Below are 5,918 nucleotides of genomic sequence, written 5' to 3' on the forward strand. Positions count from 1 at the left end.
GTGCGATTTCAAGATACCTTGAGATAGTATTTAATCCGAATTAAAATACATTTATCTGTAATGCTGTTGGCTTTTTATTAAGTTGGAAACCTTGGCATTGCCGCATATGGCTGTTCTCTTCCCTCTCATCTGTAAACCTTCAGTACCGTGCAAACACCGTGGTCTTAGCAGCCAAATCACTTGGACCAAAGACTCTGCGCAAACCTCTGGGTGAGGCCATTTGTTAATATTGGAAGAGCCCAACTTGAACAGGAAAACCTTTTGGTTTTGAAAAGGTTGGATATGGGCGGTTAAAACTTGCAAGCTATTTTGTGCCTAGGAGCAAAGGGCCTACATTTCCCCCTGCAGCTTAATTCCCCAGTGCAGGCTGCATTATCCTGAAAAGCCCTTGACCTAAAGGGCCAGAGATAGGCACCACCATGCACAGTTTAGACTGAATGAGAAGAGAACCCAGAAGAACGCCAGGCAAAAAGGCAAGTTATGCTAAGGTTGGTTGGCCAAATTCTCCCTACTAGTAAGTAGCTTTTATCGTGGAGCTGAGACCATGGTTTGGTAGGTGGGCCAGGTCCCATTGGCACCATCGGCCCCCAGCCTCTCAAGCTGGTGCTTCCAGCTTTCATGTGGGGAGCGGAAGCCATCTTCAGTGAGAACAGAACAAGTGCTGTGCTGTTAGAAGCAAGATGCTGAGCAGTTCAATGTACCAAATTGGGTATGCTACAAAGCAGTTTCACATGAAATGTGCCAGTGCATTGAAAACCAGAGCAATTACAGCCAGCCTCCCCAGCTGGACCGATTGTACCTGTCTCACACATGTATAAATTCCCCTTTCTCCAATTAAAAGTGAAGCCCTGTACTCCTCACAGCTCACTTAAGGCAGCTCTCTCCCACAAGAGAGTTACCATAAACGCTTTCTGAAATGAGCTGAGGCACTAGCAGTAAATCTGGGTGATGAAACACAAGCAGGTTGGTGAAGCTGGGTTCCAAATATACTGGTCCTGTGAGAAGAGCTCAGTAACCTGAGGGATAGACAGCTGATAGAAATGATGTCGTTTAAAGCAGCAGCATTAATACGGATGGTGCTTGTGCAGCCTCTTCAAGGCAGTTGTGTGGGAGATGCCAAGGCCAGGTTTCCTTGGCTCTGCTGTCCCAGAAGGATGAGCAGTGCCATTGAAACAACTTGCTAACAGCCGCTTGGCTGCTCTGTGAAATGATCCTTGCCTCTCCTCCCCGCTGTCTTTCCAACCCCTTGGCTTTTAGCACTGTTTGCCTTGTTCTTTGTAAGTCACAGCTTAAACAGATTCAGAGCAGCAAAATGGATGCAAGCTTTGAGGTAGCCATAATGGGCAGGGTCATTCAAATCAGTTGTCTGCTGTCCAGTGATGATAGGTCAGGCATTTAACCTCTTCCTAGTTATGCAGTTGCTTTATAAAGTGTAAGAGCAGGCTGCATAGACCTTTTGAAGTGCAAAGAAGTCAAAGTAGCCATCCTTCACCTGGGTGCTAGCCAGTCCACCAGGCAAACTGCTCAGGGCACTTGTTAGCCTCGTTGATACAGAAGAGCAATGGGGCAGCTCCTTTCTGGCAGCTCGATGCTTTCTTCTGTCTAGCACCAGATCCTGCAATCCCCATCCTCTTCTTTCCACCCCCTGCTACATTTGCAGCAAAAAGACAGCAAAGGGAAGCTGGAAAAAGCCTGCTTGAGACCTCTGATCCCTGCCAGCCTGTGCAGCTCAGTTCCTGGCCTCTGGGCTCAGGTCCTGGAGCTTCTGTTCTTCCTTCCATGTCTGGCTGCCTCATCACATGCTATAGGGACTGGGCCATCACTTTCCATACACTTGGAGCTGCTCAAAGGTGCCAGCTTGAGCAAGAGCCCAGCTCAAACGCCTGTCCCTCCAGGGTTTGTGGAAATCACAGCTTCTCTCTTTCAAGCTGCTGCTTCCTGGCTATTTCTGTTCTGATCTCCCCCAGGACATCAAAGCACAGGTCAAATTAATAAGCCCAGCTCCTGCTGCTGTTCATTTGCAGGCCAAGCCCAGTGGCAGGAGCTTCCAGCTTCCACTCCCAGCTTGTCTGTACGGGGAGGCAGTCTGCAGAAGGGAAGGTTGTCATAAAGATGTACAAGTCCCTGTGGTAGAGTTGTGCTCTGCCCCAGCAGCAGCTTACACTGGGCTCGGGTGTTTGCCCTGATGGCTGCTTTATAGGGCGGGTTACAAATGGGAGCAACGTGCTTTTGGGTCCACTGCGATCCAGCTCCAGGTAGTGGAAGGTTAAGCAGGGTATGAAGCAGTATCCTAAATCTTTCCCCAAATACCGCATATCTGAGACCTGTCGGTTGCACATCAATGACCTTCCAAAGGTGTCTTATTGAAACAATGTTGGATTGGCTTAAAGACATATATTAAACCATTTGGATTAGTGTTGATATAGATATCACAATGCAATAGAGATATTGCATATGCAAAGTTATCATTTGGTATCCTGAAACTAAACTTGCAAGGAATGAGGAAAAACAACAAGTTCTCCTCCTGATCCTGACTATTCTCACCTTGTACCATCTCCATTATGAAGCTGACAAGAAACCTGCTCCTTTTATCCAAGGGGCTGCACACCAGCACACCTCCCTGGAGGTCAGATTTGAGTAAGCAATCCTTTATGTCAGCCCACCCTCCTGCTCCTGAGCTCACTGTTTTCTTCAGTATTGGACTTTGGGTTTCATCCCTTTTTGTTTAAGGGAACGGCTGCTTAGGGATGGTCACTGCTCCCTCCTGACCTGGTCTGTGCCAAGGCTCAGGGGGAGGTTTGATGTTATCCCTCACAGCGTGTTCAGGCACTCCTGTGCCAGTCTGTGACTCCGCTCCCACCGCAGCATCCCCGGCTGGGCAGGGATGCGCTGGGAGAGCGTGTCCGGAGCTGCTGTCCATCTGCGTAAGCTCAAATGCAGGGTCTCTCCCAGCGCTCTGGAGCTGTGGGCAGGAGGGCAGCCGTGCTCACCCGGCAGAACAAATGCTTGGCCTCTGCCTCCATTTCATCAGTACAACGCCTGTGCAGCCATTAAGCTACAGCACAGGGTGCAGGGGACTGAGTTTAGGGCATGTGGGAACAGGCTCGGTAGCGTGGACCGAGGGGCTGCCCATGCAGCTGCAGGGAGCTCAGTGGAACCCTCCTCAGCTGCTCATGGGACCGTTCCTCCTCCTTGCCAGGTTCTTGTGCCAGATGAAACAGCCTTTGTGTCTCGGCCATCACTCTGTGGTGCTCAGAGCTGAAGGGCAGCTCCACACCAGGGGAGAAAAAGGGGTTTCCAAGCTAGCATAAGCCACACAAGGTCCTTCTGCCCTTTGCACTGGGGGGTTTAAACAGTCACTTATTGACCTGAATCTGATTTCTCATGCTCTTATCTTTGCCACATGCCATAAAAACACCAGGAAGTTACCTTCAGTTACCCTGTGCCAGAACAGTCAAATGAGGTTGCAGAGCAAGTGCAGAGCAATCAGTGGAGCTTTACCTGATGCTTGTAAATGTGGTTCTGGTTTGCAGGGGCCAGAAGGTTTTAATGTCTGACTTCTCTCATTAAGCCTTGTATTGCTTCATACACACAGAGAAGTGACTTCAGTGCCGGGCTGGTGACGGGAAGAGCAAGGCAGGAGATGTTTTAGTGCTCGGTTCAGCTGTGCCTATTGCTAAGCCCCCAGACAGTGCCCCAGCGCCCGGCTTTGCCCTGGCACAGCAGAGCATGGGGAGCACCCCAGCAGCAAAACCATCCCTTGCCCTTTGTCCTGCTGTGTCCCCCAGTGAGGAGTGGAGACCCTGAGGGCTGCTCAGACCCAAGGTGAAGCAGTCTGGGTGACGCAGGTGAGGAAAAGCACTGCTCTTCACAGGCACTTTGCTGCCCATTGGAGATGAAGCCGCACTGAATAAACCCATGCTCAGGGTTATTTTTCCCGGATGAGTAACGCTGTTTTCCTGGAGCCTGGTGACAACGTTTTCCCTTGGCAAAGGCTGTCCCTGGGATGCTGGTGCCAAAACCCATTTGTACAGGTAGCCTTTTGTAGCCAGCCCTCCAGGGCTGGATAAACAGGGCTGAGTGCTCCCCCCCAGCTGCAGGGACCCCACAAAGAGCTGCTTTCTGCTCAACCAGCCTCTCTGCTGGGAGCAGTGCCGGGTTTCCCTCCCCAGCCTCCCCGGGGGGGCTTCCAGTGGCCATGAAGCCAATGAAAACCACAGGGAAACAAGGAGCGTCCTGCTTGCCCTGCCTTGGTGTGTGCCAGCCCAGCCAGCCACAGTCATGCCAGAGCATCCCGGTCCAGCCCCTGCTGCAGGAAGAGCCCCTTGGGAAGGGCAAAGGCCAAAAACAATGGTAAAAAGAGAAATAGCAGAAGGGCATAGGCATTGGTTTGATGGATTTCTGTGCAGCTGAGGGCTAGTGCGTATCTTGGAGCTGGGGTTGGGCTGTCGGAGAGATGGGGCTCGCTCTCACCATGGTGCATGGTCTGGAGCCAAAGGGATGATGCTCAATGATGCCACCTCCTTCTCAATGCTCAAATGCTCTCACAGGGCTCTCCAAGAGCCCCAGCGTCACCATCCCCGCTCCAACTCAACCAGCATGAGGGTCTTGGGGACCGTGTCATGTGGGAGCTCAGGGAATAACTTCATGCATGGAGACAGGGGAGGCAAAGGAAATACTCACCAGAATGCCTCCTTTTGCATGGGGAATCTGCTTTAGGAGCATTTCTCTCAGCAAGGCTTGGAAAACCCCTGCTCTCAGCTTGTTTTAAGGTGGGGGATACAGACCAGCAGCTGGGTGCCTGCTGGGCATCTGTCCTCTTTGCTGTCCTTGCAAAACAAGCCCCACTGACTTAATTTCCCATGGCTTTCCATGCCTTCACCATATGTAGCATTTAAGTTCAATTAAAATCACCATTAGGTGAACTTTCTGTTGCCACTGGGACATTAGTGCATGGCTCTGCATGGCTGCAGGGGTTCAGCTCAAGGACAGGCTGTATGGGCTGTATGCACTGGGCCCGTTCCATGGTGTTGCTGGAGATTTTCCCCATTTTCCTTGCTGGAAAGGGCTGGGAGGCAGCCGTGCCCCCACAGCTCTGCCTGGGATGCAGGCAGTGTTCTGGTCCCCACAGCAGCCAGTGCGTGTGGCTGGGACAGCATGTCCCATGGAGCTGTTGGTGCTGTGCTCCTCCTGTGTGTGTGTGCAGGGGACCCTTCAGACTATGGATCACAGAGCTTCCCATTAATTGCTTTCCATTAATCCCAGTGCCGCTTATATGTACACAGGAGCACCTACTGCCCAGCCTTCTGTGGAGGAGCACTGGTGGCACCAAGCTGCTCACAGCCTTGGCTCTGCATTGCCCTGGAATGCTGTGCCAGACACAGACCTGGCTGCAGAAGAGGGCCTTGGAGGACAAGGCTCCTGTAGCACAAATCCTGCTGCTTCCAGAGCATCCATCCAAGCACGGCCATGCCGGGGTGGCAGGAGCCAGAGCCCAACATTCCTTATCAAAGTGGTCATGGGGGCTGCTGGGGTTTATGCCAGTAAACAGGGAGGGTGGGAGGCAAATAAAAGCGGGGGGAACCTCATGCATAGCCAAGTGTGGTGACAGTGGCAGCCTGTGCTGCTGCTGTGTCCTGGACAGGGAACATCTGAAGGGCTGGATGTGGCACAGCAGCACCGCTGGCACACCATGAGGAACCCCCAGCTCCGGACATGGATTTGCATCCACCCAAACACCAGCGTGGAGCAGGGAGCGGCTGGGATCACACCATTAGATGGGGCTATAGTTAAAGAGTTAGGATTTGTAAATTCCATTTTGGACTCCAGACAGGACTCGTCCAGGGGCAGCAGGTAAGTATTGGTCATCTCTGCCTCAGCTTCCCCATCTCCCATGGTGAGGATGAATGCTGCTGGGA

The sequence above is a fragment of the Psittacula echo genome (assembly GCF_963264785.1).
Source record: "Psittacula echo genome assembly, chromosome: 4".
Lineage (NCBI taxonomy): Eukaryota > Metazoa > Chordata > Aves > Psittaciformes > Psittacidae > Psittacula > Psittacula echo.